A 10,820-nucleotide genomic window follows, 5' to 3' on the forward strand; every position below is an offset into this window, starting at 1 on the left:
GGCTTAACAAACAGAGAGACGCCAGGGGGTTAAGTGCTGAGGAGTCCTGGATCTCCAGCCACCTCCTTCCCTTTCACTGTCATGTGCAACCCACTCACTTGTCAACTTCAGTTACTCCCTTAGGGCCTGATCCAGCACCCAGCCCAATCACTGAAAAGACACCCTCCTATGGGTTCCAATGAGCTCTGGGCCAGGGCCTTACAGACAGTGTTTGCCAGGCACATTTCCATTGTGGAGAAGTGCTGGGGCGGGGGGGTGGGGGCGCAGAGTGGGAGATCAAGGGGAGGTGGCTGAACTTAATTATTTTAAGCAAGGTAGTGAGCTAGGGCAAGGGAGTGGAAAAGATGGGAGGGGGCACAGAACTCTGTAACCTCAAACCCTGTTCTGGGGTGGGTAACGGAGCAGGAGGAGAGGTGAAGAGCATAGTAACAATTAACAGATAGCCATTAATAATACAGATACTTAGTCCTGCCTTGAGTGCAAGGGGCCTGGACTAGATGACCTCTCGAGGTCCCTTCCAGTTCTATGATTCTATGATTAACAAGTCAGTAGGTGCCACCAATTACTCCTGTGTGGTAGCTGAGACATCTGCTTCCTCCTCCACTCTACCAGGCATTGGCTGGGGTTTCTCAGGTGGTACTACAAGGTAACCGTGCACAGTTCAATGGCGATTGCTGTACTTTGATGGGCACTTTTCATCAGCCAGGCACTTAGCAAATTGATATACCATTTGCACGTAAGGGTAGTTTCATCAGCCACTGAGATGCAGCCAGCTCTAGGGCAGTTAAAAGCACCCTGCATGGCAATGCTACAGGGTGGTTTGAAACAAGAACTGCTGTAATCTCAGAACCAAGCAACTGTGCAATGAGATGGTGCTGGAATAGCTGTTCACAGAAGACTGGGATAGCCTAGCTTGGGGAGCAAAGGATAGTCCTCTGGGGTGGTGCACAGCCTTTCTCAAGGCCATTGGGCCAGCATCTGACATAGACGCCTCTCCCAGACATCCACATACCATGTCCATTCAGTGCTCACCATAGGCTGCAAGATGAACCTCTATGCGGCCAACCCTGTAATCTTTATTAACAACATTTGCAAGGCAGAAAGGACAAGGTGAAGGAAACACCGTTCAGGTGGAATGCACCGTGACCTCAAAACACTCGAAGGAGAGCATGTAGCTTATCTCGCCATGTGCTTGGGAAATGGCACCTGCCAAGCAGTCTAATGGTGACTCATCCCAAAGTCCTGAGAAGACCCCATCATTTCACGCTTCGCTTTGCCAGCTGCTCCTTCCCCTGGGATGCAAGGTAGGGACCTTCACACCACTTCGCTTCAGCCCCTCACCTCTATTTCAGGGCAGTTCATTCAGATTTCTCTCTTTCAGACTCCAGGGTCAGATCCTCCCCAGTATAAGGTAGCAGAGCATCACTGAGGTCAATAGATGGCACCAGTTTATAGCAGCCGGTGATCTGGTCCCCTTGCCCCAGGGGCCTGCTTCTCCACTTCCTTATGGAGCCACATAAACCAGTGAAGGGTGGATGTCAAATACTATTAAGTCAGAATAGTGACACTTTTCACCTGCTTTGCCTTAGTATAAAAAACTTCACGCATGCCAAGGAGTGGGGAATCCGATCTATGCACTGAAATCTGCTCAGCTCTCGTTTCAAGTCTCAATTAATTTTAAAACGAAAGGAGAAACATAAGTTGCAAAGACCTATTGCATCACAATTTCCCTCGGGGTACGGGGACAGCCATCTCCAGAGAGTAGGAACCCACTTCCAGGCAGAGCTGACAGATCTTTCCTTCCTCCTGCAGAGCTGACAGATCTTACTTTCTTCCCCCACTGACAGTCGGTTTGTTCAGTACCCCTCCCTACTTGGCATGCTCCTGGGATCTGCGCTCCACGCGCCCCGCTGCTCGCACCTCCAAGCTTCAGGTTGAGTGCCATTGGTCCAGACAACAAGGGAACAATGGGGTTCTTGTTGCTGCAGATGTTGGTTTAAAAACAGAAGAGGAAGGGGAGACTTGGAAATATTAAACATAGCAGTGGGTGCAGGTGGCTCCCATCTGGGTGTGCTCCAGCAACTGATGTGACCATGGGCAACTCCCTTCTCCATTCTGTGCTCCTGTTTGCACTCCCAGCCTTTGTCTGTCTTATCCATTTAGATTGTAAGTTCTTCATGGCAGGGGCTGTCTCCTGGTATGTGTATGTACAGCGCCTAGCACTTCGGGCCCTTATATTGGTTGGGCTCTCTAGGGCTACTGTAATGCTAATAACAAATAACACCAGTAACCACTGCATGTCACTTGGGCGGAAAGTCATGGAGAACTGAGGAAACACTGGGACAGGCATGACCTTCAACAACCAGCAGAGAGACCAAATGTTCCTGTAGCTTTGTAGCGGCCCTTGGAAAAGCGTCTGGCAAAATCCCACTAGAAAAACAATGTCAGATCAACTTGGGTAGAAGCAGGATCATGTGGACTGAAAACAGACTGCTGGATCAGAAAGCAAGGGTCTGGTACACATTGGTGCACCGAGCTGAGGGAGACGCCCATTCGGGAACTTTAGGGTTTGGTGTTCAAATATTGAGAGGGAGTGGGAAAGGGAGTGAAAAGTGAAATGAATGAATGTGTGGATAATACTAAGAGGGGACAAGCTGCAAAAGCCAGAGAGGACAGATAAATAATGGGCTTGAAGACAATGGGAGCCCTACCGTTGACTCCAATAGGCTCAGTAAGCCAAAGCAGCCAGGAGGTTAGAAGCATGATCAAGAGATGGTCAGATGAAGTTAGAAACCTGTTCATGAAGAGTCTGCCAAGTGAGACAGTGGTTGTCAGTTTGGCCTGTTCGTATCCCTGTTATTTGCTGTTCATGGACCTTCGGGTAACCAGATACGGGCCAGCAGCTCCCAGAAAGTGGGTGTCAGGTGAGTCACCCAGATTCATGTGATCAGCAAACTAAATGAGCTGGGCTGCAGAGCTGGGATAGACACGGGGCAGTTACGAAGCAGGAAGAGAATGGGCCTTCCCTAGCAGAATGAACAAGAGCAACAAATAATGCCAGAGAGTCTTATAGGAGCAGTTCAGGAGGGCAAGTTACAAGAACTAAAGGGGCCCGATCCTGAGCTAGTGCAAACCAGCATAGTTTGGGTGACTTGTCGGCTGGCCAAGGGGGTATCAGGGAGGAAAGAGTCTCTGCAGGGCATCCAGCACAGTGAGGAGCCAGATGAGTTATTTAGGGTCTTCCACAGGGGTGACGCTAAGAGTGATGGGGCGGAAAGGAGCAAAGGGAAATTTGAGCTAAATATCAGGAGAAACTTCTTGGCAAAAAGTGAGATCTCTGTGGCCGTGGAACAGCCTCCCCATGGAAGCGGAGGAAGCCTCGGGGTTTGAGTCATTTACAACTCGACTGGACAAAGCACTGGAGCATATACTGAAAAGCGCAATCCAGCGGTGGCCCATGGGGAAGGGGGTGATAAAACAACCTACCAGGTCTTTTCCATCCCATTGGCAGATTAGGAGATAACAAGGTACAACTTACAAGGCGTGCAGCTCTACCACAGAGGGGAGCATTGCAGCGCATCCAAGCGAAAGCCAAACTAGTGATTAGGATGCCTGTCAGGACCCCCAGTCCTCGCCGAGAAGTTTGGCTCATCAGCCCACGATGTGAGTTCCTTCCTTTGCCCAAGCAGCCTGCTGATTAACTAGGAATTAAGCTGGCATGAGACAAGAGCTTGTTGATGTCTCTATAATGCTTCAGTTGATAGACAAAAATAACTTTTGTGACATCTATTCTGCTTCATCTTCTGCAAACATGTCCCACGCTGCTGGGCTGTCAGCCAAGGTCCTCCTGACAGTGCAGCATTATACTTGTACTGCAAAAGGAAGAGATGTGTACACTCACTCGCACATCCAGCCCTGCGTACTCCCACAGATAACGCACAAACATGTCCCCCTCCCACACCAAACATATATGCACACATTCACACGCAAAGACTGAGGCCCCCACACATTTGTGTGCAAATGCAGACTTACACACTACATGTGTGCGCATCAGTGTATGTCTGTGAATGTGCATGGTTGTGTACAGGGGTGTGGATTTGAATGTGCAGGTCCCTGTGGATTTGTATGTTCTGTGTGTGTTGGCCTGTGGATCTTTGCACACTCTAGCACCCACACATCGATGCACAAGTACATAGATAAACACACACACATGCATATGTGCAAAGATGCACAAACGTAAAGCTACACATTCCCACTCACACACACACTGGCCTATAAACATGTCTATGGATGCACACTAACACCACACATACTAAAGACATACAAACACATATATACCGGCAAAGATGCATAAGTATCTACACACAAACACACTCACATACGAACATATTTACCTACACGCACATGCAGGGACACACACACTACGTACATATTCAGACATGCCTGCACAGGCTCACAGCGTGCATGCAAACCCCTAGAGAGACTCTGGCATTTTCAGAGGCACACTTACATTCATGTACATGTCCGAATGAGGATGCGCTGGGAAATGAAGTGATTCCAGTCCCATGAGAGAGGGAACAGAACTTCCCTTGCTAGGAATCTGCTCCTTGCTGCATACCCCTTCAGAGCCAGATTATTGTGGCAGGAAGCTGGAGTAATTTTTTAATTGAAGGTTTTTCTCACCATATTAAGCAGCAAAGAATTTAATATGAGTGTGTCTAAAAGTGTTTTCTCTCCCACAAACCAACCTCTGGAAAAAGGTAGAAATGCCACCCTGTTCCTGGTACATGCTCCCTTTCCCACTGCTTCTCGCCTGCACCTCTGTGAGCAGTGCAGCATGACACCTTTCTCCCCTGGACCTGACACAGCACGCCACCCTGCACTTCTGGGCCTGACACTGCATGAGAGTAAATGACTGGTGTAAGCCCTGTTTTGCACCGGTGCAATAAGTCTGTTTGCACTGGTATAACTATGAATATAGTTCCCTCGTCTAGACAAAAGCATAAGGCTGCCAGGCCTAAAGGCCCAAGATTGCAAGTTCAAGTTCTTTTGCTGACAAATACCTAATTTTCTCTGTCACACAGCCTGTTCTCCATGGTTGGCTCAGTGACACAAATCCAGCCATCCTCTACAGATTCCATTTCCCCTCCACCGACTCCCTATTGCACACTGGGTTCTCTGCAAACTCTCTGATGCACACTCAGTTCACCACAGATGTTCCTATGCGTGTTTACTTCGCCACTGCGGTACCTGCTGCATATCTAGTTTTTCAGTCGCTGATGCAAACGCTGTTCCTCTCCAAAGTGGCTGCTTCATAACCACTCCATTCACATTAAAAGCTTTAATAACTTTTGAGTTGGAAAACAATTTCCTTCAAAAGTAGCCAATGCACCGGCTAGTAGGAAAATCTAAGAGCATGAAAAGTTCAAATTTATTAAACCCATCTGTGTTGGAATCAGGACACCCCAAAAATATGTGAGAAGCTAAGCGGAAGTCAAAAACAGGCTTCATTTTCACGAAACACAGGTGGGCACAACTGCTTCCCAATAGCCACAGGGATCATTCTCGGGCTTGGCACTAAGCCCCAGCCCTTTCAGGACAGGAGCAGTGGGTTTGGGAAGAAAAAGTAGAGTATAGAATGGAACAGTTCTTACCACTTTCATTGTGATTTGACTGTTCAATGAAAACTGAGGCTATCCCTAGAGATTGCATCCGAGTGAAGTATAGCCTAGGCTTTTAGGGTTTCCCCTTCAGCTGACCCCATTGTCCATGGCTTCTACCTTCACTTGGTACCCAACAGCAGCCGGCCAACTTCTTATTTTCTTTGAAACAGCTGAAAAAGCAGGTTGGCTGGTTCTCGTGGTAACTAGGAAACTAGTAACAGGACATAGAGTCTTGCATGATTTCATCGCCACCACTCTGAGTACAACCCAGATCTACAGAATGTGAAAACTGTTACCATCTCGTGTCTGCATTTCACTGGTCTCTGTGAAAAAGGTCTCCCTCCATGCTGGACAGGTGTCCTCATCACACAAACCAGCACTACTGATAGGCTTCCTCTTCCACGGTCTCTACAGCAAGGCCAAGGACTGAATGGGCCACCCTTACAGCTGGTCCTTCCAAGCCAGACTTCAGGACATGGATAGGGACAGCACAGGGAATTTTGCACAGTTTCTGCCTGTGGATAAATGAAAAGCATGTGCCTGCCTCATTACTGTGTTACTCCTGTTTTATGCCAATAGACAGTTATTATTTATTTGTGTTATTATTAATAATATCATAAGCAGCCAGCAGGCAAACTCTGAATATCAGCTCTGTGCCCCAAACAAACCCCACATAGAACTAGAACCCATGTTAGGTTCTGAGTTCAGTGCATTGGTTATTAGAGTCCGAGTTCAATGCTCCAAAGCCCATTGAAATGGGTGGAGAGATTCCCACTGACTACAATGGACTGTTCCTGAATATATCAGCAATCCCTTCCTGCATCATGTCCACCTTCCCCTCTTTCCTCCTCGAGGTGACTCTGGACTGAGTCCCTTTCTGAGATAACAGGAGTTGTTGGGGATCATATTCCTGCACACTCTCCTCCTCACCTTCTTCTTTCTCCAGCATCACCGTAATCTCTGCCAGTCTTGCCCCTTCCAGTGGTGCTTCCTGCAGCTGTCTGTCAATAGATCTATTCATCTGCTCGGTCTTTGGCTGACACGGTCACATCCCTTCATGCAGCAGAAGTCTTCTTTGGCTTCATAGCAGAACAGGATCCCAGTGCATCCTCTGCACTGGCCTGCCCTCATTCTGTTGCCCACTAGTCTGTCCTGGTATTGCTCAGCTTCGCCTTGTGGCTATGCTCCCTTTTATTTCTCCATGCCTTCCAGGAGTTATTGGGGCAGGAACTGTCTTTTTGTTCTGTATTTGTATAGCACCTGGCACAATGGGCTCCTAGGCCATGACCGGGGCTCCGAGGTTCTACCACAAAACAAATAATAAATGATACTCATAATGCGGCAACAGATACTTCTGCTCTTCTCTGTAAGGCCAGGGCACCCACCGGGGACAACCTGCAGGACTGGGGCCTTAATATGAACCTTCCACTGTAACTGAATTAGCAGCATCCCCTTTATGGCAACCAAGCCCTCTTGTCACCTTCTACTTTGCCCTCCTACTTTGTAACTCCAGGTTAACTATATCCCTATGTCCCTCTGCTAAACCCTCAGCCTTGTACTCTAAATACATATATTCACTGGGCTTGAGGGCAATAGCAATCAATTATTGGCCAGGGTTTAATTTAGCTTTGGTTGGGCTTTATTTATTTCACTTAAGAACATAAGAGCTCCTATATTGGGTCAGACCATGGCCCATCTTGCTCAGTATCCTGTCTCTGACAGCGGCCTGTACAGAGCTTCAGGGGGAGTGTACAGAGCAGGGCAATTATCAAGTGGTCCACCCCATCTTTCACTCCCAGCTTCTGGTAGGTAGAGGTTTAAGGTTGCCCTGAGCGTGGTTGTGTCCCTGACCATCTTGACTAATAGCCATTGATGGACCTACTCTTCATGAACTTATCCAGTTCTTTTTTGACTTGCTAGTAACAATAACTACAAGCCATTAGCCAAGAGAGAGTCATTAGCCATTGGAACAGCTTAGCAGGGCTGCCGGCCATTCTCTATCACTGCCCATTTGTAAATCAAGATTGGATTGTTTCTAAAAGCGACGTTCGAGTTCAAACAGGAATTATTGTGGGGGAGGTTTCTAGCCTGTGTTGTGCAGGTGTCAGACTTGATGGTCACAGTGATCCCTTGTGGCCTCAGAATACGTGAATCGATATTAAAATCACATTCGGACAAGGCGGGCTCAGCACCTTCCATTCAGGTTGCAAAACCACCAAACCACCAAGCAGCAAATCCAACTCTAACCCCAGCAATACCCCTATAACTTCATTCAGGATCACAGCTGCTATTTTCCACTTAGCTCTAAAACTAGAGGTAAAATCCCCTGTGTTAATAGGCTGGGCTATGGGCTCTACTGCACTAACAGTGTGATAATATACAGCCTCGCACCAGAGCCCTGAGATTTGGCCATCAGCACAGAACCAGCTCTAGGCACCAGCAAAGCAAGCCCCTGCTTGGGGCGGCACAATTCCAGGGGTGGCGTTCCGGCCTCCCCCCCCCCCTTTTTTTTTTTTTTTTTTTTGCTTGGGCAGTTGTGCTCTCGGAGCTTGGGGTGGCAAATTTTTTGCTTGGGACGGCAAAAAACCTAGAGCCAGCCCTGCATCAGCCTCTTCCGAAGATTGTAACTCCTTGGACTACCATTCCGGGGTGAGGAGATCTCTGACCTGTAACGCTGGGAATGTGAACCCTGGCACCAGATGCTGGTGTGGGGATCCTTCTGCACCCTCAGACTTGGCATTCTGGAAAGGCTCTTTCCTCTCCCCCCCTTCCCCTGCTGTGTGTGTGTGTGTGTGTGTGTGTGAACATCATGTTGAATTAGCACAGTAAGATCCACACTTGCTTAATTCTGAGGAGTGACTTTATTATTTGTATTGTTGCAAAGCCTAACAGACCAGGATGCCCAGGTGCCAGGCACTGGACAAACAGAACAAAAAGATAGTCCCTGCCCTAAAGAGCTGACAATCTCAGTGTGATGTTGTCACAGGCTGGCTGGCCCTTTACAGCAAGCTGGGCTCAGTCTTACCTCTGACCTACCAGCCAGCCCCCAGCTGATGGTGATATGGCAACTGAATGATAATTTGTGACCCACCTGTGAAAAAGTAGGGAAAAGACTATACAAACCCAGTGGAGAACTTGCTAGGAGGAGACCCAGGAGAGAGGAACTTGGTGGGTTCCCTGTCTAGGAAATGCCTGAGTACATCAGGCTGGAAGAGACCCATGGACAGTAGGTTTGGGTCCTGTAGGGGCAGGGAGACCCTGGAGGTGAAGTGCTGCAGCCTCCTGGGGAAGGGAGGCAGTGGGGGAATCCTGCTGGGGAAGAAGCAGTCTAGGAGGCATTCTGCAGGGCCCAAGGGTAGGGGCAAAGCAGTAGGCTTTAGAGCAGCCTGAGAGGGGCAGGAGAAATTATTAGCTTAGAGATTGATTTTGAACTAACAGTGGGACCTTTGTTACTCGCCAGGGGATTGAACTTGTAAGTGACCTAGCCAGAGGCCCAGGCCACAGAAGACCCATCAGAGACAGGCAAGGGTGGGGCCAAGGAAGTGGCCACCAAGGGCCATTAAAGACAAGGATCCCCTGCAACATCTTGCCATGCTCTGCAAGGACCCAGCCATAGCAGATGTATTCCTGACTAAAGTGCTCACAGGTGGTCTGAAATGGGGAGGGGGAAAAAATGCCTTGAGCCCTTTTGTTTTCTCTAGGATGGATAAAGATGGCCTGGAAAGCTTTTGACCACAAATAAATAAATCATCTTGGGGCTTGGCTTGTTTTTCAATTCATTACTAAAGCAGGTCTCCAATACCCTGGGAGAGTCTATGGCTTCTACATAATTAGTGAGACAATGACATCACAGGAAACTAAAAGCTGAGAGGGAGAAGGATTTTTCCTCAGACTATGTACAGTTCTTGGGTTTTGTGAACACCTATTGAACTCTGATGGCTATTGAACATGTGCGAGAAAGGACATCTTTGTTAAACATTCTACACTCCCTGTGTCTCCAAGTCAAGCTGCGACAGATCACCAAAACACTGGTGAGATCCCAAATAGTCCTCCGGCAGAACCAGACTTCCCCACCTTCAGGCCTTCTTTGTGCAGTATAAATCATCAAAAACTGGGGGAGGGGAGCCCTTCTGCATCAAATGTGCCCCTCGGCAGGCAGCAATTCTGTGCCTCTGGCAGTCGATCTTATAGACATGGAGGGGCTTCGTCAAAAAGGGGCAAGGCCAACCCAATACCCAATTCCTGCATAGCTTTCTGTGCAGAAGGTCACACCACATCGTGCATGCTAGTTTGGGCACTTCTTGAGGCAGAGTAGACAGGGCTCACACGAGCCCTTCGCTAATGTGGAGCTGGCAGGAGCCAACTGCCAGTGTATGTTTGTGCAAAGGCATTAGCTGCTGCAAAAAGCCTGATGCAAACTAGTGCATCCAGCAAACATGTTCTTGAGCTTCTTCTTTGTTTTATTTATTAACTCATTAACAGACTTTAAGGCCAAAAGGGACCATCATGATCATCTAGTCTGACTTCCTGCACATTGCAGGCCACAGAACCTCACCCACCCACTCCTGCAACAGCCCCATCATCACCTCTGGCTGAGTCACTGACGTCCTTAAATCTCCCCTCCTGATGCAATGGAAAAGTGGCCTGACCTTGCCCAGGGCACTTCCCAGACAATTAAGACATTTCATTTTATAATCCCTTATAAAATAGTAGGGCAAAAATCATGAAATCCAGCATGAGCACCTGACTAAGAAACCAGAGAGGGGTTTGATCCAAAGACCATTTAAGTCAATGAGAGCCATTCCACTGCTACGACTAGGCCCTTAGAAAGGAAGGATGGCCTTGTGACTTAGGCACTTGTCCACCCGGACTCAGGAGAGCTGAGCTAATTCCCAGCTCTGCCACTGACTTCCTATGTGACCTTGGGCAAATCACTTGACATCTTCTTTATGTCTCCGCTCCTCAGCAATAAAAAGGGGATAATACTCCCTTTTTATGCCTTCTCTGTTTAGACCCTGATTCAGGAAAGCCCTTAAGCACATGCTTAACTTTAAGCATATGCTAAGTTCTGTTGACTTCAATGGTGCTTAAAGTTAAGTAAAGCAAAACAAATGGTCTTAAAATGAATCACGTGCTTTCCTGCATGGGGATGTTTTC

The sequence above is a fragment of the Lepidochelys kempii genome, chromosome 7 (assembly GCF_965140285.1).
Source record: "Lepidochelys kempii isolate rLepKem1 chromosome 7, rLepKem1.hap1, whole genome shotgun sequence".
NCBI lineage: Eukaryota > Metazoa > Chordata > Testudines > Cheloniidae > Lepidochelys > Lepidochelys kempii.